At 43.3% G+C, this 25,496-nt stretch overlaps 7 non-coding genes and 2 pseudogenes across 7 annotated transcripts; 7 read left to right on the top strand and 2 right to left on the bottom strand.

The window, feature by feature from the left end:
• The first annotated feature begins 4,632 nt into the window (after positions 1-4,632).
• LOC134982320 (U1 spliceosomal RNA) lies at positions 4,633-4,811 on the top strand (annotated as a pseudogene).
• A 2,082-nt stretch (positions 4,812-6,893) lies between these two features.
• LOC134982819 (U1 spliceosomal RNA) lies at positions 6,894-7,056 on the bottom strand. Its single transcript, XR_010191482.1, has one exon. It is a non-coding gene; the product is annotated as a U1 spliceosomal RNA (small nuclear RNA).
• Positions 7,057-16,410: 9,354 nt separating this feature from the next.
• On the bottom strand, positions 16,411-16,589 carry LOC134982303 (U1 spliceosomal RNA; annotated as a pseudogene).
• A 3,765-nt stretch (positions 16,590-20,354) lies between these two features.
• LOC134982290 (U1 spliceosomal RNA) lies at positions 20,355-20,517 on the top strand. The gene has a single exon (XR_010191019.1). It is a non-coding gene; the product is annotated as a U1 spliceosomal RNA (small nuclear RNA).
• Positions 20,518-21,188: 671 nt separating this feature from the next.
• Positions 21,189-21,352, top strand: LOC134982648 (U1 spliceosomal RNA). Its single transcript, XR_010191324.1, has one exon. It is a non-coding gene; the product is annotated as a U1 spliceosomal RNA (small nuclear RNA).
• A 152-nt stretch (positions 21,353-21,504) lies between these two features.
• On the top strand, positions 21,505-21,668 carry LOC134982966 (U1 spliceosomal RNA). Its single transcript, XR_010191580.1, has one exon. It is a non-coding gene; the product is annotated as a U1 spliceosomal RNA (small nuclear RNA).
• A 670-nt stretch (positions 21,669-22,338) lies between these two features.
• LOC134982637 (U1 spliceosomal RNA) lies at positions 22,339-22,502 on the top strand. Its single transcript, XR_010191314.1, has one exon. It is a non-coding gene; the product is annotated as a U1 spliceosomal RNA (small nuclear RNA).
• Positions 22,503-22,654: 152 nt separating this feature from the next.
• On the top strand, positions 22,655-22,818 carry LOC134982281 (U1 spliceosomal RNA). The gene has a single exon (XR_010191011.1). It is a non-coding gene; the product is annotated as a U1 spliceosomal RNA (small nuclear RNA).
• A 2,424-nt stretch (positions 22,819-25,242) lies between these two features.
• LOC134982614 (U1 spliceosomal RNA) lies at positions 25,243-25,405 on the top strand. The gene has a single exon (XR_010191294.1). It is a non-coding gene; the product is annotated as a U1 spliceosomal RNA (small nuclear RNA).
• Positions 25,406-25,496: the final 91 nt, after the last annotated feature.

Raw genomic sequence — 25,496 nt, 5'->3', positions numbered from 1 at the left:
CTCCGCCCAGCGAAGAATTCTGGTGGCTTCCGCCATCGCCACTCTGCTCCTTGTGCCGCCTTGGCGGTTTACATGAACTACTGCGGTGACGTTGTCTGACTGGATCAGAACTGGTTGGTCGCGAAGTAAGGTCTCCGCTTGACATAGGGCGTTGTATATGGCCCTTAGCTCCAGGATGTTGATGTGAAGACAAGTCTCCTGACTTGACCAAAGACCTTGGAAATTTCTTCCCTGTGTGGCTGCTCCCCAACCTCGGAGGCTCGCGTTCGTGGTCACCAGGATCCAGTCCTGAATGCCGAACCTGCGGCCCTCTAGAAGGTGAGCACTCTGCAGCCACCACAGGAGAGATACCCTGGCCCTGGGGGACAGGGTGATCAACTGATGAATCTGTAGATGTGACCCGGACCACTTGTCCAGTAGGTCCCATTGCAAGATCCTCGCATGGAACCTGCCGAAGGGAATGGCCTCGTATGATGCCACCATCATTCCCAGGACTCGAGTGCAGTGATGCACTGACACCTGTTTTGGTTTCAATAGGTTCCTGACCAGAGTCATGAGTTCCTGGGCCTTTTCTATCGGAAGATAAACCCTTTTCTGGTCCGTATCCAGAATAATGCCCAAGCAAAGTCAGACGAGTCGTAGGAACCAACTGCGACTTCGGGATATTGAGAATCCAGCCGTTTTGCTGTAACACCTTCAATGAAAGTTATACGCTGTTCAGCAACTGCTCTCTTGATCTCGCTTTTATGAGGAGATCGTTCAAGTACGGGATAATTGTGACACCTTGCTTTCGCAGGAGCACCATAATTTCCGTCATTACCTTGGTGAAAATTCTCGGAGAAAATTCTGCGGAGACCAAACGGCAACGTCTGAAATTGGTAATGACAATACTGTACCGCAAATCTTAGGTACGCCTGATGAGGTGGATAAATGAGTACATGAAGGTATGCATCCTTTATGTCCAGAGATATCATAAAATCCCCCCCTTCTAGGCTGGCGATGACCGCTCTTAGCGATTCCATCTTGAACTTGAACCTTTTCAAGTATAGGTTCAGGGATTTTAAATATAATATGGGTCTGACCAAACCGTCCGGTTTTGGGACTACAAACAGGGTCGAATAATTTCCCTTTCCTTGTTGAAGCAGGGGAACCTTGACCACCACCTGTTGAAGATACAATTTGTGAATTGCATTTAACACTATCTCCCTTTCCTGGGGAGAAGATGGTAGGGCCGATTTGAAAAACCGGCGAGGAGGCACCTCTTCGAATTTCAGCTTGTAACCCTGAGAAACAATTTCTATTGCCTAGGGATCCACCTGCGAATGAACCCAGATGTGGCTGAAAACTCGAAGACGTGCCCCCAACTGGGCGGACTCCTTTAGCGGAGCCCCAGCGTCATGCGGTGGATTTTGTAGAGGCCGGGGAGGACTTCTGTTCCTGGGAACTAGCTGTGTTGTGCAGCTTCTTCCCTCTGCCCTTACCTCTGGCAAGAAAGGACGCACCTCGTACTTTCTTGTTTCTCTGTGATCGAAAGGACTGCATTTGATAATGTGGTGCTTTCTTAGGCTGTGAGGGAATATAAGGCAAAAAATTTGATTTACCAGCTGTAGCTGTGGAGACAAGGTCCGAGAGACCTTCCCCAAACAATTCCTCTCCCCTGTAAGGTAAAACCTCCATATGCCTTTTTGAGTCGGCATCACCTGTCCATTGCCGGGTCCATAGGACTCGTCTAGCAGAAATCGACATAGCGTTTATTCTAGAACCCAGTAGACTAATGTCACTTTGAGCATCTCTCATATATAGGACAGCATCTTTTATATGCCCTATGGTCAATAACATAGCATCCTTATCTAGGGTCTCAATCTCTGCTGATAAGGTATCTGTCCATGCTGCCACCGCGCTACAACCTCGGCCGACGCAATTGCCGGTCTGAGTAAGGTACCAGAATGTGTGTAAATGGACTTTAGGGTAACCTCCTGCTTGCGGTCAGCAGGGTCCCTGATGGTAGCCGTATCCTGGGATGGCAGCGCTACCTTTTTGGATAAGCGTGTCAATGCTTTATCCACCCTAGGGGAGGATTCCCACCATATCCTGTCCATTGGCGGGAAAGGATACGCCATAAGAATCCTTTTGGGAATCTGCAGCTTTTTGTCTGGAGATTCCCAAGCTTTTTCACATAATTCGTTTAACTCATGTGAGGGGGGAAAGGTTATCTCAGGTTTCTTTCCCTTATACATGTGTACCCTCGTATCAGGGACAGGGGACTCTGTGATGTGCAAAACATCTTTTATTGCAATAATCATATATCGAATACATTTAGCCAATTTTGGTTGTAACTTTGCATCATCGTAGTCGACACTGGAGTCAGAATCCGTGTCGGTATCTGTGTCAACTATTTGGGATAGTGGGCGCTTTTGAGACCCCGAAGGTCCCTGCGACATAGGGACAGGCATGGGTTGACTCCCTGACTGTTCCCTAGCTTCAGCTTTGTCTAATCTCTTGTGTAATAAGTTTACATTAGCACTTAAAACATTCCACATATCCATCCAGTCAGGTGTCGGCGTTGTCGATGGAGACACCACATTAATTTGCTCCTGCTCCTCTCTAGGAGAGCCTTCTACCTCAGACATGTCGACACACGTGTACCGACACACCATACACTCAGGGAATCCTCTTATCTGAGGACAGTTCCCCAACAAGGCCCTTTGGAGAGACAGAGAGAGAAAGTATGCCAGCACACACCCCAGCGCTATATGACCCAGGAAAAAAACACAATCATTTTATGTTTACCCAGTAGCGCTGTATTTCCATATATATATGCGCCTAATTATGTGCCCCCTCTTCTTTAAGACCCTCTTTCTACCGTGGTATAAGCAGGGGAGAGTCCATGGAGCTTCCCCTCAGTGGTGCTGTGGAGAAAATGGCGCTGGTGAGTGCTGAGGGAGAAGCCCCACCCCCTCAGCGACGGGCTTCTGTCCCGCTCAAATATAGTAAAAAAATGGCGGGGGCTCTTATATATATATACAGTGCCTAGCTGCATATATATTTATTTTGCCAAAGAGAGGTCTATATTGCTGCCCAGGGCGTCCCCCCTGCGCCCTTCACCCTTACACTGACTGCCGTGTGTGAGGTGTATTGGAGCAATGGAGCACAGCTTTACTGCTGTGCGTTACCTCAGTGAAGATCATGAAGTCTTCCGCCGCCTCTGAAGTCTTCTTTTCTTCTCATACTCACCCGGCTTCTATCTTCCGGCTCTGCGAGGGGGACGGCGGCGCGGCTCTGGGACGGACGGCGAGGGTGAGACCTGCGTACCGATCCCTCTGGAGCTAATGCTGTACAGTAGCCTAAGAAGCAGAGCCTATCAACTCACAGAAGTAGGTGTGCATCTCTCCCCTCCGCCCCTCGATGCAGGGAGTCTGTTGCCAGCAGGCTCCCTGAAAATAAAAAAATCTAACAAATATACTTTCTGTCAGGAAACTAAGGAGAGCTCCCTGAAAAGCACCCAGTCTCCTCTGGGCACAGTAGTAAACTGAGGTCTGGAGGAGGGGCATAGAGGGAGGAGCCAGTGCACACCCAGATCTAAAGTCTTTCTTAAAGTGCCCATGTCTCCTGCGGAGCCCGTCTATCCCCCATGGTCCTTACGGAGTCCCCAGCATCCTCTAGGACGTAAGAAAAATTATGCTGGCAGAAAAATCCAATTGAGTGATTAAACAGCTCCAGAGCTGCTCTGTAAGGCAAGTAAAAGGGTGTGGGCCCTGCAGCACTACCTGTAGTTTGCATTGTGCATTGGAAGCCTAGTTTGCTGTCTGTTTCCACTTCTTTTTTCTTGAGCCCTTCCCGTCTATACCCTTGTGCACTATCCTGACTTCTCCTCCCGTCTGCTTACTTTGTGCCTTCCAATGCACAATGCAAACTACAGGTAGTGCTGCAGGGCCCACACCCTTTTACTTGCCTTACAGAGCAGCTCTTGAGCTGTTACAGTGCCCAGCTGCTGCAAGATATCAGCGTGAATGCTTCAGGGGCTGGGGCATGGCCAACATGAGCCCCACACCGAAGGAGGGTGGGGGTGTTTAATGCGAACTAGGGGTCTCGCACAATGCGAACTACAGGTAGTGCTGCAGGGCCCACACCCTTTTACTTGCCTTACAGAGCAGCTCTGGAGCTGTTACAGTGCCCAGCTGCTGCAAGAAATCAGCTTGAATCCTTCAGGGGCTGGGGCATAGCCAACATGAGCCCCACACCGACGGAGGGTGGAGGTGTTTAATGCGAACTAGGGGTCATCCAAGTGCCGCAAAAGGCCGCCATGCCCTGCACGCCCCTTTTCTCTTTTCATATGCAGACGAGGGTTGAAGCCAACTTTGACCCACTGCTTGGATGACATCGCCATATGCAAATCCATCTGCTGCAGGCCTTCCCCCAGGAATGCTTGCACTAGTTGTTGCATTTGGTTTGTTGTTTGGGGGTGCTTCAGTATTAGGCAGCCTTCTGCCCTCCCATGTTCATCTGAAAATATGTGTTCTCCCTGCAGTTGTTGTCCCCAGATGAGAGTTCCCTTGTGCTGCCTCAGTTGAATCTCCTTTACTTGACAGAGATGTGCCTGAGCAGCGGCCCTCCCCAGCCCTATCCCAAATCATACTTATTTTGCATAGGAGATACCATGGTCATGAAGACTGTTCTCCCAGGGTGCGGTTCATTCATTGCATTCTGGGTATGCTGACCCCTGTGATTTCCCCAAATGTGGGAAACTCGACGGCATTATTTAATGCGAACTAGGGGTCATCCAAGCACCGCAAAAGGCCGCCATGCCCTGCATACCCCTTTTCTCTTTTCATAAGCAGACGAGGTTTGAAGCCAACCTTGACCCACTGCTTGGATGACATCACTTGCTGCCTTTCCAATGAAGCAAGTTTAATTTAATAATAGGTGAAAAACCATCCCTACAAAGGTGTTAATCAGATACTTGGCTTTGTGGACACTTTTCAGAGCACAAATTTGTTAGCATAAAAATAAAGCCAGAAAATGAAGAGCTGTTTAATCACTCAATTGGATTTTTCTGCCAGCATATTTCTTTTTCTCTGCAACCCACTGCTAAATTGTGCTTCGTGGCTGTTTTTTTTATAAAATCACTTAATCAAATCTAACTCTGATTACATCAGAGAAGGCCAGGTACCCTACACCATAAGAGGTGGTTTGAAATTTTTACTTGTCTACTTAAAGATCACCAAAATCTGATAACAAGGTCAATTACGTCCCTAGGTGGGATTGAACCACCAACCTTTTGGTTAACAACTGAACACGCTAACTGTTTGTGCCTCAGAGACACTTTGCGAAAGTACATACTGACAAAGGCTAATAAGCATTCATCTAGAACGTTTCCTAGAAAAACTTTAAAAAGTCAATAATCTGGAGAGTTTTTGTAAGATGTTTCTTCCATCAACCAATGAAGAAACACATTGGTACTTTCCCATGATGAGTGAGTGCTTCAGGATCTCTTGCACTTACATGTGCAGCAGAGTACTGTAATGGAAGCATGCTGGGTCCATAACCCAGAGGTAGGCAGATTGAAACTATCCTCTGCTATATGCATTGTTTTTTGTTAATTAAAGTAATCCAAAACTGGGATTGATATTTTTGCTCTTTTATTTTTACTTAAAGTACAATAACTTTTACCATTTTAATTTGTTTTAATAGTATATTGACAGTATTGTTTTCTTTCAAAAATCCACTTAATTTTCTTTACCCTATTATTAAAATGGTAATTGACAAAAACAAACTACATTGTCACCAGAAGAGCAGTACAAAATATACAAGTGATATATTAAAATCATCTTTCCAGCTTTAATTTCAATGATGCCTTGGTGCAACAATTTTGTGAGAAACATCTTCACCCATAAAGAAAGATTTTCTTAATTCCTTACCTGTGTGCTGATTAGATATCACCTTGTTTTCACATTAAACAGACTTCCCCATGAGGAAGCAGCAAGGATGCAGTGACGTTTATGTTTCCTGGTGTCAACCTGTATTATTTCAGTAGACATTGAAATGAGGATGCATCTTGCTGCCTTTCCAATGAAGCAAGTTTAATTCAGTAATAGGTGAAAAACCATTCCTACAAAGGTGTTAATCAGAGACTTGGCTTTGTGGACACTTTTCAGAGAGCAAATTTGTTAGCATAAACATAAAATCAGAAAATGAAGAGCTGTTTAATCACTCAATTGGACTTTTCTGCCAGCATAATTTTTTTTCTCTGCAACCCACTGCTAAATTGTTCTTCCTAGCTGTTTTTTATAAAATCACTTAATCAAATCTAACTCTGATTACATCAGAGAAGGCTGGGTACCCTACACAATAAGAGGGGGTTTGAAATTTTGACTTGTCTACTTAAAGATCACCAAAATCTGATAACAAGGTCAATTACGTCCCTGGGTGGGATTGAATCACCAACCTTTAGGTTAATAGCCATACACACTAACTGATTGCGCCACAGCGACACTTTGCAAAAGTACATACTGACAAAGGCTAATAAGCATTCATCTAGAACGTTTCCTAGAAAAACTTTAAAAAGTCAATAATCTGGAGAATTTTTGTAAGAAACACATTGGTACTTTCCCATGATGAGTGAGTGCTTCAGGATCTCTTGCACTTACATGGGCTATTAACCAAAAGGTTCCCACCCAGTGATGTAATTGACCTTGTGATCAGATTTTGGTGATCTTTAAGTAGACAAGTCAAAATTTCAAACCCCCTCTTATGGTGTAGGGTACCTGGCCTTCTCTGACGTAATCAGAGTTAGATTTAATTAAGGTGCGCAAGGGCATAGAAGGGAGCGGTTTAAGAAAAGAGAAGTGGAAACAGACAGCAAACTAGGCTGGAGAGAGACCTGAGACAAAGAGATCTGAATTATACGAGAGCCGACCAGGGGAAACACAAATTATGCAGTCAAGTTTCCCACATTTGGGGAAATCGCAGGAGCAGCACACCCAGAGTGCAATGGGTGAGCCTTGCCCTGGGAGAAGCACCTTCATGATCATAGTATCTCACCTGGCAGGTAAGTAGGAGTTGGGCTAGTGCTGGGGAGGGTCGCTGCTCGGGTACGCCCCTGTCAAGTGAAGGAGATCCAACTGAGGCAGCACAAGGGAACTCTCGAAAGAAGAACAAGGCTAGAGGAAGATCTGAGACAAAGAAATCTGACTTTTACCAGAGCTGACCAGAGGAAAGCACAAACACAGTCCCCCACTACCACCAGGAAACATTAACGCCACTGCATCCTTGCTGCTTTCTCATGTGGAAGTCTATTTAATGTGAAAACAAGGTGATATCTAATTAGCACACAGAAAAGAAAATTAAGTGAATTTTTGAAAGAAAACAATACTGTCAATATACTATTAAAACAAATTAAAATGGTAAAAGTTATTGTACTTTAAGTAAAAATAAAAGAGCAAAAATGTCAATCCCAGTTTTGGATTACTTTAATTAACAAAAAAAATGCATATAGCAGAGGATAGTTTCAATCTGCCTACCTCTGGGTTATGGACCCAGCATGCTTCCATTACAGTACTCTGCTGCACATGTAAGTGCAAGAGATCCTGAAGCACTCACTCATCATGGGAAAGTACCAATGTGTTTCTTCATTGGTTGATGGAAGAAACATCTTACAAAAATTCTCCACATTAATGACTTTTTAAAATGTTTCTAGGAAACGTTCTAGATGAATGCTTATTAGCCTTTTTCAGTATATGCTTTTGCAAAGTGTCGCTGTGGCGCAATCAGTTAGTGTGTAAGGCTATTAACCAAAAGGTTGGTGGTTCAATCCCACCCAGGGACGTAATTGACCTTGTTATCAGATTTTGGTGATCTTTATGTAGACAAGTCAAAATTTCAAACCCCCTCTTATGGTGTAGGGTACCTGGCCTTCTCTGATGTAATCAGAGTTAGATTTGATTCAGTGATTTTATAAAAACAGCTAGGAAGCACAAATTAGCAGTGGGTTGCAGAGAAAAAGAAATATGCTGGCAAAAAAATCCAATTGAGTGATTAAACAGCTCTTCATTTTCTGGCTTTATTTTTATGCTAACAAATTTGTTCTCTGAAAAGTGTCCACAAAGCCAAGTCTCTGATTAACACCTTTGTAGGGATGGTTTTTCACCTATTACTAAATTAAACTTCCTTCATTGGAAAGGCAGCAAGATGCATCCTCATTTCAATATCTACAGAAATAATACAGGTTGACACCAGGAAACATTAACGCCTCTGCATCCTTGCTGCTTTCTCATGTGGAAGTCTGTTTAATGTGAAAACAAGGTGATATCTAATTAGCACACAGGTAAGGAATTAAGAAAATCTTTATTTAAGGGTGAAGATGCTTCTCACAAAATCGTTGCCCCAATGCATCATTGAAATTCAAGCTGGAAAGATGATTTTAATATATCACTTGTACATTTTGTATTGCTCTTCTGGTGACAATGTAGTTTGTTTTTGTCAATTACCATTTTAATAATCGGGTAAAGAAAATTAATTGGATTTTTGAAAGAAAACAATACTGTCAATATACTATTAAAACAAATTAAAATGGTAAAAGTTATTGTACTTTAAGTAAAAATAAAAGAGCAAAAATATCAATCCCAGTTTTGGATTACTTTAATTAACAAAAAAAAATGCATATAGCAGAGGATAGTTTCAATCTGCCTACCTCTGGGTTATGGACCCAGCATGCTTCCATTACAGTACTCTGCTGCACATGTAAGTGCAAGAGGTCCTGAAGCACTCACTTATCATGGGAAAGTACCAATGTGTTTCTTCATTGGTTGATGGAAGAAACATCTTACAAAAACTCTCCACATTATTGACTTTTTAAAATGTTTCTAGGAAACGTTCTAGATGAATGCTTATTAGCCTTTGTCAGTATGTACTTTTGCAAAGTGTCGCTGTGGCGCAATCAGTTAGTGTGTATGGTTATTAACCAAAAGGTTGGTGGTTCAATCCCACCCAGGGACGTAATTGACCTTATTATCAGATTTTGGTGATCTTTAAGTAGACAAGTCAAAATTTCAAACCCCCTGTTATGGTGTAGGGTACCTGGCCTTCTCTGATGTAATCAGAGTTAGATTTGATTCAGTGATTTTATAAAAACAGCTAGGAAGCACAATTTAGCAGTGGGTTGCAGAGAAAAAGAAATATGCTGGCAAAAAAATCCAATTGAGTGATTAAACAGCTCTTTATTTTCTGGCTTTATTTTTATGCTAACAAATTTGTTCTCTGAAAAGTGTCCACAAAGCCAAGTCTCTGATTAACACCTTTGTAGGGATGGTTTTTCACCTATTACTAAATTAAACTTGCTTCATTGGAAAGGCAGCAAGATGCATCCTCATTTCAATGTCTACTGAAATAATACAGGTTGACACCAGGAAACATTAACGCCACTGCATCCTTGCTGCTTTCGCATGTTGAAGTCTGTTTAATGTGAAAACAAGGTGATATCTAATTAGCACACAGGTAAGGAATTAAGAAAATCTTTATTTAAGGGTGAAGGTGTTTCTCACAAAATCGTTACCCCAATGCATCATTGAAATTCAAGCTGGAAAGATGATTTTAATATATCACTTGTACATTTTGTATTGCTCTTCTGGTGACAATGTAGTTTGTTTTTGTCAATTACCATTTTAATAATAGGGTAAAGAAAATTAAGTGGATTTTTGAAAGAAAACAATACTGTCAATATACTATTAAAACAAATTAAAATGGTAAAAGTTATTGCACTTTAAGTAAAAATAAAAGAGCAAAAATATCAATCCCAGTTTTGGATTACTTTAATTAACAAAAAAAAAATGCATATAGCAGAGGATAGTTTCAATCTGCCTACCTCTGGGTTATGGGCCCAGCATTTTTCCATTGCAGTACTCTGCTGCACATGTAAGTGCAAGAGATCCTGAAGCACTCACTCATCATGGGAAAGTACCAATGTGTTTCTTCGTTGGTTGATGGAAGAAACATCTTACAAAAACTCTCCAGATTATTGACTTTTTAAAGTTTTTCTAGGAAACGTTCTAGATGAATGCTTATTAGCCTTTGTCAGTATGTACGTTTGTAAAGTGTCTCTGTGGCGCAATCTGTTAGTGTGTTTGGTTATTAATCAAAGGGTTGGTGGTTCAATCCCACCCAGGGATGTAATTGACCTTGTTATCAGATTTTGGTGATCTTTAAGTAGACAAGTCAAAATTTCAAACCCCCTTCTTATGGTGTAGGGTACCTGGCCTACTCTGATGTAATCAGAGTTAGATTTGAATCAGTGATTTTATAAAAAAAACAGCTAGGAAGCACAATTTAGCAGTGGGTTGCATAGAAAAAGAAATATGCTGGCAGAAAAATCCAATTGAGTGATTAAACAGCTCTTCATTTTCTGGCTTTATTTTTATGCTAACGAATTTGTTCTCTGAAAAGTGTCCACAAAGCCAAGTATCTGATTAACATATTTGTAGGGATGGTTTTTCACCTATTACTAAATTAAACTTGCTTCATTGGAAAGGCAGCAAGATGCATCCTCATTTCAATATCTACTGAAATAATACAGGTTGACACCAGGAAACATTAACGCCACTGCATCCTTGCTGCTTTCTCATGTGGAAGTCTGTTTAATGTGAAAACAAGGTGATATCTAATTAGCACACAGGTAAGGAATTAAGAAAATCTTTATTTAAGGGTGAAGATGTTTCTCACAAAATCGTTGCCCCAATGCATCATTGAAATTCAAGCTGGAAAGATGATTTTAATATATCACTTGTACATTTTGTATTGCTCTTCTGGTGACAATGTAGTTTGTTTTTGTCAATTACCATTTTAATAATCGGGTAAAGAAAATTAATTGGATTTTTGAAAGAAAACAATACTGTCAATATACTATTAAAACAAATTAAAATGGTAAAAGTTATTGTACTTTAAGTAAAAATAAAAGCTAAAATATCAATCCCAGTTTTGGATTACTTTAATGAACAAAAAAAAAATGCATATAGCAAAGGATAGTTTCAATCTGCCTACCTCTGGGTTATGGGCCCAGCATGCTTCCATTGCAGTACTCTGCTGCACATGTAAGTGCAAGAGATCCTGAAGCACTCACTCATCATGCGAAAGTACCAATGTGTTTCTTCATTGGTTGCTGGAAGAAACATCTTACAAAAACTCTCCAGATTATTGACTTTTTAAAGTTTTTCTAGGAAACGTTCTAGATGAATGCTTATTAGTCTTTGTCAGTATGTATTTTTCACAAAGTGTCTCTGTGGCGCAATCGGTTAGTGTGTTCAGCTATTAATCAAAAGGTTGGTGGTTCAATCCCATCCAGGGACGTAATTGACCTTGTGATCAGATTTTGGTAATATTTAAGTAGACAAGTCAAAATTGCAAACCCCCTCTTATGGTGTAGGGTACCTGGCCTTCTCTGATGTAATCAGAGTTAGATTTGATTAAGTGATTTTATAAAAAAACAGCTAGGAAGCACAATTTAGCAGTGGGTTGCAGAGAAAAAGAAAAATGCTGGCAGAAAAATCCAATTGAGTGATTAAACAGCTCTTCATTTTCTGGCTTTATTTTTATGATAACAAATTTGTTCTCTGAAAAGTGTCCACATAGCCAAGTATCTGATTAACATCTTTGTAGGGATGGTTTTTCACCTATTACTAAATTAAACTTGCTTCATTGGAAAGGCAGCAAGATGCATCCTCATTTCAATATCTACGGAAATAATACAGGTTGACACCAGGAAACATTAACGCCACTGCATCTTTGCTGTTTTCTCATGTGGAAGTCTGTTTAATGTGAAAACAAGGTGATATCTAATTAGCACACAGGTAAGGAATTAAGAACATCTTTATTTAAGGGTGAAGATGTTTCTCACAAAATCGTTGCCCCAATGCATCATTGAAATTCAAGCTGGAAAGATGATTTTAATATATCACTTGTACATTTTGTATTGCTCTTCTGGTGACAATGTAGTTTGTTTTTGTCAATTACCATTTTAATAATCGGGTAAAGAAAATTAATAGGATTTTTGAAAGAAAACAATACTGTCAATATACTATTAAAACAAATTAAAATGGTAAAAGTTATTGTACTTTAAGTAAAAATAAAAGAGCAAAAATATCAATCCCAGTTTTGGATTACTTTAATTAACAAAAAAAAATGCATATAGCAGAGGATAGTTTCAATCTGCCTACCTCTGGGTTATGGACCCAGCATGCTTCCATTACAGTACTCTGCTGCACATGTAAGTGCAAGAGATCCTGAAGCACTCACTCATCATGGGAAAGTACCAATGTGTTTCTTCATAGGTTGATGGAAGAAACATCTTACAAAAACTCTCCACATTATTGACTTTTTAAAATGTTTCTAGGAATCGTTCTAGATGAATGCTTATTAGCCTTTGTCAGTATGTTCTTTTGCAAAGTGTCGCTGTGGCGCAAGCAGTTAGTGTGTAAGGCTATTAACCAAAAGGTTGGTGGTTCAATCCCACCCAGGGACTTAATTGACCTTGTTATCAGATTTTGGTGATCTTTAAGTAGACAAGTCAAAATTTCAAACCCCCTGTTATGGTGTAGGGTACCTGGCCTTCTCTAATGTAATCAGAGTAAGATTTGATTCAGTGATTTTATAAAAACAGCTAGGAAGAACAATTTAGCAGTGGGTTGCAGAGAAAAAGAAATATGCTGGCAGAAAAATCCAATTGAGTGATTAAACAGCTCTTCATTTTCTGGCTTTATTTTTATACTAACAAATTTGTTCTCTGAAAAGTGTCCACAAAGCCAAGTCTCTGATTAACACCTTTGTAGGGATGGTTTTTCACCTATTACTAAATTAAACTTGCTTCATTGGAAAGGCAGCAAGATGCATCTTCATTTCAATGTCTACTGAAATAATACAGGTTGACACCAGGAAACATTAACGCCACTGCATCCTTGCTGCTTTCGCATGTGGAAGTCTGTTTAATGTGAAAACAATGTGATATCTAATTAGCACACAGGTAAGGAATTAAGAACATCTTTATTTAAGGGTGAAGATGTTTCTCACAAAATCGTTGCCCCAATGCATCATTGAAATTCAAGCTGGAAAGATGATTTTAATATATCACTTGTACATTTTGTATTGCTCTTCTGGTGACAATGTAGTTTGTTTTTGTCAATTACCATTTTAATAATCGGGTAAAGAAAATTAAGTGGATTTTTGAAAGAAAACAATACTGTCAATATACTCTTAAAACAAATTAAAATGGTAAAAGTTATTGTACTTTAAGTAAAAATAAAAGAGCAAAAATATCAATCCCAGTTTTGGATTACTTTAATTAACAAAAAAAAATGCATATAGCAGAGGATAGTTTCAATCTGCCTACCTCTGGGTTATGGACCCAGCATGCTTCCATTACAGTACTCTGCTGCACATGTAAGTGCAAGAGGTCCTGAAGCACTCACTTATCATGGGAAAGTACCAATGTGTTTCTTCATTGGTTGATGGAAGAAACATCTTACAAAAACTCTCCACATTATTGACTTTTTAAAATGTTTCTAGGAATCGTTCTAGATGAATGCTTATTAGCCTTTGTCAGTATGTGCTTTTGCAAAGTGTAGCTGTGGCGCAATCAGTTAGTGTGTAAGGCTATTAACCAAAAGGTTGGTTGTTCAATCCCACCCAGGGACTTAATTGACCTTGTTATCAGATTTTGGTGATCTTTAAGTAGACAAGTCAAAATTTCAAACCCCCTGTTATGGTGTAGGGTACCTGGCCTTCTCTGATGTAATCAGAGTTAGATTTGATTCAGTGATTTTATAAAAACAGCTAGGAAGCACAATTTGGCAGTGGGTTGCAGAGAAAAAGAAATATGCTGGCAGAAAAATCCAATTGAGTGATTAAACAGCTCTTCATTTTCTGGCTTTATTTTTATACTAACTAATTTGTTCTCTGAAAAGTGTCCACAAAGCCAAGTATCTGATTAACATATTTGTAGGGATGGTTTTTCACCTATTACTAAATTAAACTTGCTTCATTGGAAAGGCAGCAAGATGCATCCTCATTTCAATATCTACTGAAATAATACAGGTTGACACCAGGAAACATTAACGCCACTGCATCCTTGCTGCTTTCTCATGTGGAAGTCTGTTTAATGTGAAAACAAGGTGATATCTAATTAGCACACAGGTAAGGAATTAAGAAAATCTTTATTTAAGGGTGAAGATGTTTCTCACAAAATCGTTGCCCCAATGCATCATTGAAATTCAAGCTGGAAAGATGATTTTAATATATCACTTGTACATTTTGTATTGCTCTTATGGTGACAATGTAGTTTGTTTTTGTCAATTACCATTTTAATAATAGGGTAAAGAAAATTAAGTGGATTTTTGAAAGAAAACAATACTGTCAATATACTATTAAAACAAATTAAAATGGTAAAAGTTATTGTACTTTAAGTAAAAATAAAAGCTAAAATATCAATCCCAGTTTTGGATTACTTTAAAGAACAAAAAAAAAATTCATATAGCAAAGGATAGTTTCAATCTGCCTACCTCTGGGTTATGGGCCCAGCATGCTTCCATTGCAGTACTCTGCTGCACATGTAAGTGCAAGAGATCCTGAAGCACTCACTCATCATGCGAAAGTACCAATGTGTTTCTTCATTGGTTGCTGGAAGAAACATTTTACAAAAACTCTCCAGATTATTGACTTTTTAAAGTTTTTCTAGTAAACGTTCTAGATGAATGCTTATTAGTCTTTGTCAGTATGGGCTTTTTGCAAAGTGTCTCTGTGGCGCAATCGGTTAGTGTGTTCAGCTATTTATCAAAAGGTTGGTGGTTCAATCCCACCCAGGGACGTAATTGACCTTGTGATCAGATTTTGGTGATATTTAAGTAGACAAGTCAAAATTGCAAACCCCCTCTTATGGTATAGGGTACCTGGCCTTCTCTGATGTAATCAGAGTTAGATTTGATTAAGTGATTTTATAAAAAAACAGCTAGGAAGCACAATTTAGCAGTGGGTTGCAGAGAAAAAGAAAAATGCTGGCAGAAAAATCCAATTGAGTGATTAAACAGCTCTTCATTTTCTGGCTTTATTTTTATGATTACAAATTTGTTCTCTGAAAAGTGTCCACAAAGCCAAGTATCTGATTAACATCTTTGTAGGGATGGTTTTTCACCTATTACTAAATTAAACTTGCTTCATTGGAAAGGCAGCAAGATGCATCCTCATTTCAATATCTACGGAAATAATACAGGTTGACACCAGGAAACATTAACGCCACTGCATCTTTGCTGTTTTCTCATGTGGAAGTCTATTTAATGTAAAAACAAGGTGATATCTAATTAGCACACAGGTAAGGAATTAAGAAAATCTTTATTTAAGGGTGAAGATGTTTCTCACAAAATCGTTGCCCCAATGCATCATTGAAATTCAAGCTGGAAAGATGATTTTAATATATCACTTGTACATTTTGTATTGCTCTTCTGGTGACAATGTAGTTTGTTTTTGTCAATTACCATTTTAATAATCGGGTAAAGAAAATTAATTGGATTTTTGAAAGAAAACAATACTGTCAATATACTATTAAAACAAATTAAAATGGTAAAAGTTATTGTACTTTAAGTAAAAATAAAAGAGCAAAAATATCAATCCCAGTTTTGGATTACTTTAATTAACAAAAAAAATGCATATAGCAGAGGATAGTTTCAATCTGCCTACCTCTGGGTTATGGACCCAGCATGCTTCCATTACAGTACTCTGCTGCACATGTAAGTGCAAAAGATCCTGAAGCACTCACTCATCATGGGAAAGTACCAATGTGTTTCTTCATTGGTTGATGGAAGAAACATCTTACAAAAACTCTCCACATTATTGACTTTTTAAAATGTTTCTAGGAATCGTTCTAGATGAATGCTTATTAGCCTTTGTCAGTATGCACTTTTGCAAAGTGTCGCTGTGGCGCAATCAGTTAGTGTGTAAGGCTATTAACCAAAAGGTTGGTGGTTCAATCCCACCCAGGGACTTAATTGACCTTGTTATCAGATTTTGGTGATCTTTAAGTAGACAAGTCAAAATGTCAAACCCCCTGTTATGGTGTAGGGTACCTGGCCTTCTCTGATGTAATCTCTGATGTAATTTAGCAGTGGGTTGCAGAGAAAAAGAAATATGCTGGCAGAAAAATCCAATTGAGTGATTAAACAGCTCTTCATTTTCTGGCTTTATTTTTATGCTAACAAATTTGTGCTCTGAAAAGTGTCCACAAAGCCAAGTATCTGATTAACACATTTGTAGGGATGGTTTTTCACCTATTATTAAATTAAACTTGCTTCATTGGAAAGGCAGCAAGTGATGTCATCCAAGCAGTGGGTCAAAGTTGGCTTCAAACCTCGTCTGCTTATGAAAAGAGAAAAGGGGTATGCAGGGCATGGCGGCCTTTTGCGGTGCTTGGATGACCCCTAGTTCGCATTAAATAATGCAGTCGAGTTTCCCACATTTGGGGAAATCACAGGGGTCAGCATACCCAGAATGCAATGAATGAACCGCACCCTGGGAGAACAGTCTTCATGACCATGGTATCTCCTATGCAAAATAAGTATGATTTGGGATAGGGCTGGGGAGGGCCGCTGCTCAGGCACATCTCTGTCAAGTAAAGGAGATTCAACTGAGGCAGCACAAGGGAACTCTCATCTGGGGACAACAACTGCAGGGAGAACACATATTTTCAGATGAACATGGGAGGGCAGAAGGCTGCCTAATACTGAAGCACCCCCAAACAACAAACCAAATGCAACAACTAGTGCAAGCATTCCTGGGGGAAGGCCTGCAGCAGATGGATTTGCATATGGCGATGTCATCCAAGCAGTGGGTCAAAGTTGGCTTCAACCCTCGTCTGCATATGAAAAGAGAAAAGGGGCGTGCAGGGCATGGCGGCCTTTTGCGGCACTTGGATGACCCCTAGTTCGCATTAAACACCTCCACCCTCCGTCGGTGTGGGGCTCATGTTGGCTATGCCCCAGCCCCTGAAGGATTCAAGCTGATTTCTTGCAGCAGCTGGGCACTGTAACAGCTCCAGAGCTGCTCTGTAAGGCAAGTAAAAGGGTGTGGGCCCTGCAGCACTACCTGTAGTTCGCATTGTGCGAGACCCCTAGTTCGCATTAAACACCCCCACCCTCCTTCGGTGTGGGGCTCATGTTGGCCATGCCCCAGCCCCTGAAGCATTCACGCTGATTTCTTGCAGCAGCTGGGCACTGTAACAGCTCAAGAGCTGCTCTGTAAGGCAAGTAAAAGGGTGTGGGCCCTGCAGCACTACCTGTAGTTTGCATTGTGCATTGGAAGGCACAAAGGAAGCAGACGGGAGGAGAAGTCAGGATAGTGCACAAGGGTATAGACGGGAGGGGCTCAAGAAAAAAGAAGTGGAAACAGACAGCAAACTAGGCTTCCAATGCACAATGCAAACTACAGGTAGTGCTGCAGGGCCCACACCCTTTTACTTGCCTTACAGAGCAGCTCTGGAGCTGTTTAATCACTCAATTGGATTTTTCTGCCAGTATAATTTTTCTCTTACGTCCTAGAGGATGCTGGGGACTCCGTAAGGACCATGGGGGATAGACGGGCTCCGCAGGAGACATGGGCACTTTTAGAAAGACTTTAGATCTGGGTGTGCACTGGCTCCTCCCTTTATGCCCCTCCTCCAGACCTCAGTTTACTACTGTGCCCAGAGGAGACTGGGTGCTTTTCAGGGAGCTCTCCTGAGTTTCCTGACAGAAAGTATATTTGTTAGATTTTTTTATTTTCAGGGAGCCTGCTGGCAACAGACTCCCTGCATCGAGGGGCGGAGGGGAGAGATGCACACCTACTTCTGTGAGTTGATAGGCTCTGCTTCTTAGGCTACTGTACAGCATTAGCTCCAGAGGGATCGGTACGCAGGTCTCACCCTCGCCGTCCGTCCCAGAGCCGCGCCGCCGTCCCACTCGCAGAGCCGGAAGTTAGAAGCCGGGTGAGTATGAGAAGAAAAGAAGACTTCAGAGGCGGCGGAAGACTTCATGATCTTCACTGAGGTAACGCACAGCAGTAAAGCTGTGCTCCATTGCTCCAATACACCTCACACACGGCAGTCAGTGTAAGGGTGAAGGGCGCAGGGGGGACGCCCTGGGCAGCAATATAGACCTCTCTTTGGCAAAATAAATATATATGCAGCTAGGCACTGTATATATATATAAGAGCCCCCGCCATTTTTTTACTATATTTGAGCGGGACAGAAGCCCGTCGCTGAGGGGGTGGGGCTTCTCCCTCAGCACTCACCAGCGCCATTTTCTCCACAGCACCGCTGAGGGGAAGCTCCACGGACTCTCCCCTGCTTATACCACGGTAGAAAGAGGGTCTTAAAGAAGAGGGGGGCACATAATTAGGCGCATATGGAAATACAGCGCTACTGGGTAAACATAAAATTATTGTGTTTTTTTCCTGGGTCATATAGCGTTGGGGTGTGTGCTGGCATACTCTCTCTCTCTGTCTCTCCAAAGGGCCTTGTTGGGGAACTGTCCTCAGATAAGAGGATTCCCTGAGTATATGGTGTGTCGGTACACGTGTGTCGACATGTCTGAGGTAGAAGGCTCTCCTAGAGAGGAGCAGGAGCAAATTAATGTGGTGTCTCCATCGACAACGCCGACACCTGACTGGATGGATATGTGGAATGTTTTAAGTGCTAATGTAAACTTATTACACAAGATATTAGACAAAGCTGAAGCTAGGGAACAGTCAGGGAGTCAACCCATGCCTGTCCCTATGTCGCAGGGACCTTCGGGGTCTCAAAAGCGCCCACTATCCCAAATAGTTGACACAGATACCGACACAGATTCTGACTCCAGTGTCGACTACGATGATGCAAAGTTACAGCCAAAATTGGCTAAATGTATTCGATATATGATTATTGCAATAAAAGATGTTTTGCACATCACAGAGTCCCCTGTCCCTGACACGAGGGTACACATGTATAAGGGAAAGAAACCTGAGATAACCTTTCCCCCCTCACATGAGTTGAACGAATTATGTGAAAAAGCTTGGGAATCTACAGACAAAAAGCTGCAGATTCCCAAAAGGATTCTTATGGCGTATCCTTTCCCGCCAATGGACAGGATACGGTGGGAATCCTCCCCTAGGGTGGATAAAGCATTGACACGCTTATCCAAAAAGGTAGCGCTGCCATCCCAGGATACGGCTACCATCAGGGACCCTGCTGACCGCAAGCAGGAGGTTACCCTAAAGTCCATTTACACACATTCTGGTACCTTACTCAGACCGGCAATTGCGTCGGCCGGGGTTGTAGCGCGGTGGCAGCATGGACAGATACCTTATCAGCAGAGATTGAGACCCTAGATAAGGATGCTATGTTATTGACCATAGGGCATATAAAAGATGCTGTCCTATATATGAGAGATGCTCAAAGTGACATTAGTCTACTGGGTTCTAGAATAAACGCTATGTCGATTTCTGCTAGACGAGTCCTATGGACCCGGCAATGGACAGGTGATGCCGACTCAAAAAGGCATATGGAGGTTTTACCTTACAGGGGTGAGGAATTGTTTGGGGAAGGTCTCTCGGACCTAGTCTCCACAGCTACAGCTGGTAAATCAAATTTTTTGCCTTATATTCCCTCACAGCCTAAGAAAGCACCACATTATCAAATGCAGTCCTTTCGATCACAGAGAAACAAGAAAGTACGAGGTGCGTCCTTTCTTGCCAGAGGTAAGGGCAGAGGGAAGAAGCTGCACAACACAGCTAGTTCCCAGGAACAGAAGTCCTCCCCGGCCTCTACAAAATCCACTGCATGACGCTTGGGCTCCGCTAAAGGAGTCCGCCCAGTTGGGGGCACGTCTTCGAGTTTTCAGCCACATCTGGGTTCATTCGCAGGTGGATCCCTAGGCAATAGAAATTGTTTCTCAGGGTTACAAGCTGAAATTCGAAGAGGTGCCTCCTCGCCGGTTTTTCAAATCGGCCCTACCATCTTCTCCCCAGGAAAGGGAGATAGTGTTAAATGCAATTCACAAATTGTATCTTCAACATATGCAGATGAGGGTTCCAGCCAACTTTGGCCCACTGCTTGGATGACATCACCGTATGCAAATCCGTCTTCTGCAGACCTTCTCCCAGGAATGCTTGTACTAGTTGTTGCATTTGGTTTGTTGTTTGGGCGTGCTTCAGTATTAGGCAGCCTTCTGCCCTCCCATGTTCATCTGAAAATATGTGTTCTCCCGGCAGTTGTTGTCCCCAGATGAGAGTTCCCTTGTGCTGCCTCAGTTGAATCTCCTTTACTTGACAGAGATGTGCCTGAGCAGCGGCCCTCCCCAGCCCTATCTCAAATCATACTTATTTTGCATATGAGATACCATGGTCATAAAGATTGTTCTCCCAGGGCAAGGCTCACCCATTGCACTCTGGGTGTGCTGCTCCTGCGATTTCCCCAAATGTGGGAAACTTGACTGCATAAATTGTGTTTCCCCTGGTCGGCTCTCGTATAATTCAGATCTCTTTGTCTCAGGTCTCTCTCCAGCCTAGTTTGCTGTCTGTTTCCACTTCTGTTTTCTTGAGCCGCTCCCTTCTATGCCCTTGCGCACTATCCTGACTTCTCCCGTCTGCTTACTTTGTGCCTTCCAACGCACAATGCGAACTACAGGTAGTGCTGCAGGGCCCACACTCTTTTACTTGCCGTACAGAGCAGCTCTGGAGCTGTTACAGTGCCCAGCTTCTGCAAGAAATCAGCTTGAATGCTTCAGGGGCTGGGGCATAGCCAACATGAGCCCCACACCGAAGGAGGGTGGAGGTATTTAATGCGAACTAGGGGTCATTCAAGCACCGCAAAAGGCCGCCATGCCCTGCATAACCCTTTTCTCTTTTCATATGCAGATGAGGGTTCCAGCCAACTTTGGCCCACTGCTTGGATGACATCACCGTATGCAAATCCGTCTTCTGCAGACCTTCTCCCAGGAATGCTTTTACTAGTTGTTACATTTGGTTTGTTGTTTGGGGGTGCTTCAGTATTAGGCAGCCTTCTGCCCTCCCATGTTCATCTGAAAATATGTGTTCTCCCTGCAGTTGTTGTCCCCAGATGAGAGTTCCCTTGTGCTGCCTCAGTTGAATCTCCATTACTTGACAGAGATGTGCCTGAGCAGCGGCCCTCCCCAGCCCTATCCCAAATCATACTTATTTTGCATAGGAGTTTCCATGGTCATGAAGATTGTTCTCCCAGGGTGAGGTTCATTCATTGCATTATGGGTATGCTGACCCCTGTGATTTCCCCAAATGTGGGAAACTCGACTGCATTAATTGTGGTAGTGGGGGACTGTGTTTGTGCTTTCCTCTGGTCAGCTCTGGTAAAATACAGATTTCTTTGTCTCAGATCTTCCTCTAGCCTTGTTCTTTTTTCGAGAGTTTCCTTGTGCTGCCTCAGTTGGATCTCCTTCACTTGACAGGGGGGTGCCCGAGCAGCGACCCTCCCCATCTCTAGCCCAACTCCTACTTACCTGCCAGGTGAGATACTATGATCATGAAGGTGCTTCTCCCAGGGCAAGGCTCACCCATTGCACTCTGGGTGTGCTGCTCCTACGATTTCCCCAAATGTGGGACACTTGACTGCATAATTTGTGTTTCCTCTAGTCGGCTACTCGTATAATTCAGATCTCTTTGTCTCAGGTCTCTCTCCAGCCTAGTTTGCTGTCTGTTTCCACTTCTCTTTTCTTGAGCCGCTGCCTTCTATGCCCTTGTGCACTCTCCTGACTTCTCCTGTCTGCTTACTTTGTGCCTTCCAACGCACAATACAAACTACAGGTAGTGCTGCAGGGCCCACACCCTTTTACTTGCCTTTCAGAGCAGCTCTGGAGCTGTTACAGTGCCCAGCTGCTGCAAGAAATCAGCTTGAATGCTTCAGGGGCTGGGGCATAGCCAACATGAGCCCCACACCGACGGAGGGTGGAGGTGTTTAATGCGAACTAAGGGTCATCCAAGCGCCGCAAAAGGCCGCCATGCCCTGCATACCCCTTTTCTCTTTTCATATGCAGATGAGGGTTCCAGCCAACTTTGGCCCACTGCTTGGATGACATCACCGTATGCAAATCCGTCTTCTGCAGACCTTCCCCCAGGAATGCTTGTACTAGTTGTTGCATTTGGTTTGTTGTTTGGGGTGCTTCAGTATTAGGCAGCCTTCTGCTCTCCCATGTTCATCTGAAAATATGTGTTCTCCCTGCAGTTGTTGTCCCCAGATGAGAGTTCCCTTGTGCTGCCTCAGTTGAATCTCCTTTACTTGACAGAGATGTGCCTGAGCAGCGGCCCTCCCCAGCCCTATCCCAAATCATACTTATTTTGCATAGGAGATACCATGGTCATGAAGATTGTTCTCCCAGGGTGAGGTTCATTCATTGCATTCTGGGTATGCTGACCCCTGTGATTTCCCCAAATGTGGGAAACTCGACTGCATTATTTGTGGTAGTGGGGGACTGTGTTTGTGCTTTCCTCTGGTCAGCTCTGGTAAAAGTCAGATTTCTTTGTCTCAGATCTTCCTCTAGCCTTGTTCTTTTTTCGAGAGTTTCCTTGTGCTGCCTCAGTTGGATCTCCTTCACTTGACAGGGGGGTGCCCGAGCAGCGACCCTCCCCAGCTCAAGCCCAACTCCTACTTACCTGCCAAGTGAGATACTATGATCAGGAAGGTGCTTCTACCAGGGCAAGGCTCACCCATTGCACTCTGGGTGTGCTGCTCCTACGATTTCCCCAAATGTGGGACACTTGACTGCATAATTTGTGTTTCCTCTGGTCGGCTACTCGTATAATTCAGATCTCTTTGTCTCAGGTCTCTCTCCAGCCTAGTTTGCTGTCTGTTTCCACTTCTCTTTTCTTGAGCCCCTGCCTTCTATGCCCTTGTGCACTCTCCTGACTTCTCCTGTCTGCTTACTTTGTGCCTTCCAACGCACAATGCAAACTACAGGTAGTGCTGCAGGGCCAACACCCTTTTACTTGCCTTACAGAGCAGCTCTGGAGCTGTTACAGTGCCCAGCTGCTGCAAGAAATCAGCTTGAATGCTTCAGGGGCTGGGGCATAGCCAACATGAGCAGCAAGATGCAGCACTGGACTATTAGTAATGTACTGTTGTATGCTGAGCACCACAATGCAGCACAAGACAATGAGCAGTGATACTGAGCACTGATGAGGATACTACTGAGAACTGACACTGAGCAGGAGAGACACACTACTAGTATTACTGAGCAGCAATAAGTAACCACTGATACTGGGCACTGATATTGAGATTTCCACTGAGAGAACATAGCCACGTCCTCTCCGCTCTCTCTTCAATGCACGAGTAAAAATGGCGGCAACGCGCAGCTCTTTATATGGAATCCGAATCTCGCGAGAATCCGACAGCGGGATGATGACATTTTCCCTTGTTCAGGTTTTCCGAGTCAGGCGGGAACAACCGAGCCTGCCTCGGACCAGTGTAAACCACGTGGAGTTCGTCGGGAATTCGGTTCTCGGAGAACCGAACCCGCTCCTCTATATATACTATATTACTATGTTACTGTAGTATACAGAACACCACAATGCAATGAGCAGTGATAGTGAGCACTGATGAGGATACTAGAACTGACACTGAGCAGCAAGATGCAGCACTGGACTATTAGTAATGTACTGTAGTATGCTGAGCACCACAATGCAGCACAAGACAATGAGCAGTGATACTGAGCACTGATGAGGATACTACTGAGAACTGACACTGAGCAGGAGAGACACACTACTAGTATTACTGAGCAGCAATAAGTAACCACTGATACTGAGCACTGATATTGAGATTTCCACTGAGAGAACATAGCCACGTCCTCTCCGCTCTCTCTTCAATGCACGAGTAAAAATGGCAGCAACGCGCAGCTCTTTATATGGATTCCGAATCTCGCAAGAATCCGACAGCGGGATGATGACATTTTCCCTTGTTCAGGTTTTCCGAGTCAGGCGGGAACAACCGAGCCTGCCTCGGACCAGTGTAAACCACGTGGAGTTCGTGGGGAATTCGGTTCTCGGAGAACCGAACCCGCTCCTCTCTACCTTATACCCATCAATTTTTTTATTTTCAATCTAAGCCCCTGCAGTTTTCTGTAAGCATCTGCTTCGCTATGATGATCAACAAGTCACAAGGGCAAACACTCAGGGCTTGAGGCGTAGATCTTAGGACCAGCTGCTACAAGCATGGCAGAGGTGTCACTATCACTGGTGACACCCAGAGAGGTGGCAAGGGAGATTGTAATGCAGTGCGCGCAGATAAACAGCGCAATGGTAAAAAGGAGGCATGGTTTCATAGGTAGGGGCGTGGCCTGGTGGCCTGAATCTACATTTTGTTGCTCCGGGTGTCCCGGGGGTTGGGGGCTGCACCCGGGGACTAGTGTGTGAGCTGTGCTGGCTCCTGCACAGTGACAGGGCATGGCCACCCAGCATGACGCCTCCCTTCTTGACCATGCTGTAATTGCAGTCGCACTGCAGTTCAGCGTGATCATAAAAAATGGTGTAGGCTCCTGCTGGTGCAGGCTGTAGAGAAAAGCTGCTGTGACCACGCCCCCTGTGTCTCCTCCGTTGCAGACCCCATTTTGAAGCCTTGCCCCCGGACTAAGAGAAAAGTATGCCCTTGCGCACTATCCTGACTTCTCCTCCCGTCTGCTTAATTTGTGCCTTCCAACGCACAATGCGAACAACAGGTGGTGCTGCAGGGCCCACACCCTTTTACTTGCCTTACAGAACAGCTCTGGAGCTGTTACAGTGCCCAGCTGCTGCAAGAAATCAGCTTGAGTGCTTCAGGGGATGGGGCATGGCCAACATGAGCCCCACACCAAAGGAGGGTGGGGGTGTTTAATGCGAACTAGGGGTCATCCAAGCACTGCAAAAGGCCGCCATGCCCTGCATGCCCCTTTTCTCTTTTCATATGCAGATGAGGGTTCCAGTCAACTTTGGCCCACTGCTTGGATAACATCACCGTATGCAAATCCGTCTGCTGCAGACCTTCCCCCAGGAGTGCTTGTACTAGTTGTTGCATATGGTTTGATATTTGATGGTGCTTCAGTATTAGGCAGCCTTCCGCCCTCCCATGTTCATCTGAAAAGATGTGGTCTCCCTGCAGTTGTTGTCCCCAGATGAGAGTTCCCTTGTGCTGCCTCAGTTGAATCTCCTTTACTTGACAGAGATGTGCCTGAGCAGCGGCCCTCACCAGCCCTATCCCAAATCATACTTATTTTGCATAGGAGATACCATGGTCATGAAGATTGTTCTCCCAGGGTGAGGTTCATTCATTGCATTCTGGGTATGCTGACCCCTGTGATTTTCCCAAATGTGGGAAACTCGACTGCATATTTGTGGTAGTGGGGGACTGTGTTTGTGCTTTCCTCTGGTCAGCTCTGGTAAAAGTCAGATTTCTTTGTCTCAGATCTTCCTCTAGCCTTGTTCTTCTTTCGAGAGTTCTCTGGTGCTGCCTCAGTTGG

This window comes from Pseudophryne corroboree (assembly GCF_028390025.1).
Source record: "Pseudophryne corroboree isolate aPseCor3 chromosome 12 unlocalized genomic scaffold, aPseCor3.hap2 SUPER_12_unloc_1, whole genome shotgun sequence".
In the NCBI taxonomy this organism is placed as follows: domain Eukaryota; kingdom Metazoa; phylum Chordata; class Amphibia; order Anura; family Myobatrachidae; genus Pseudophryne; species Pseudophryne corroboree.
Note: the sequence above shows the minus strand (reverse complement) of the source record. Positions and strands in the feature narration are given on the sequence as shown.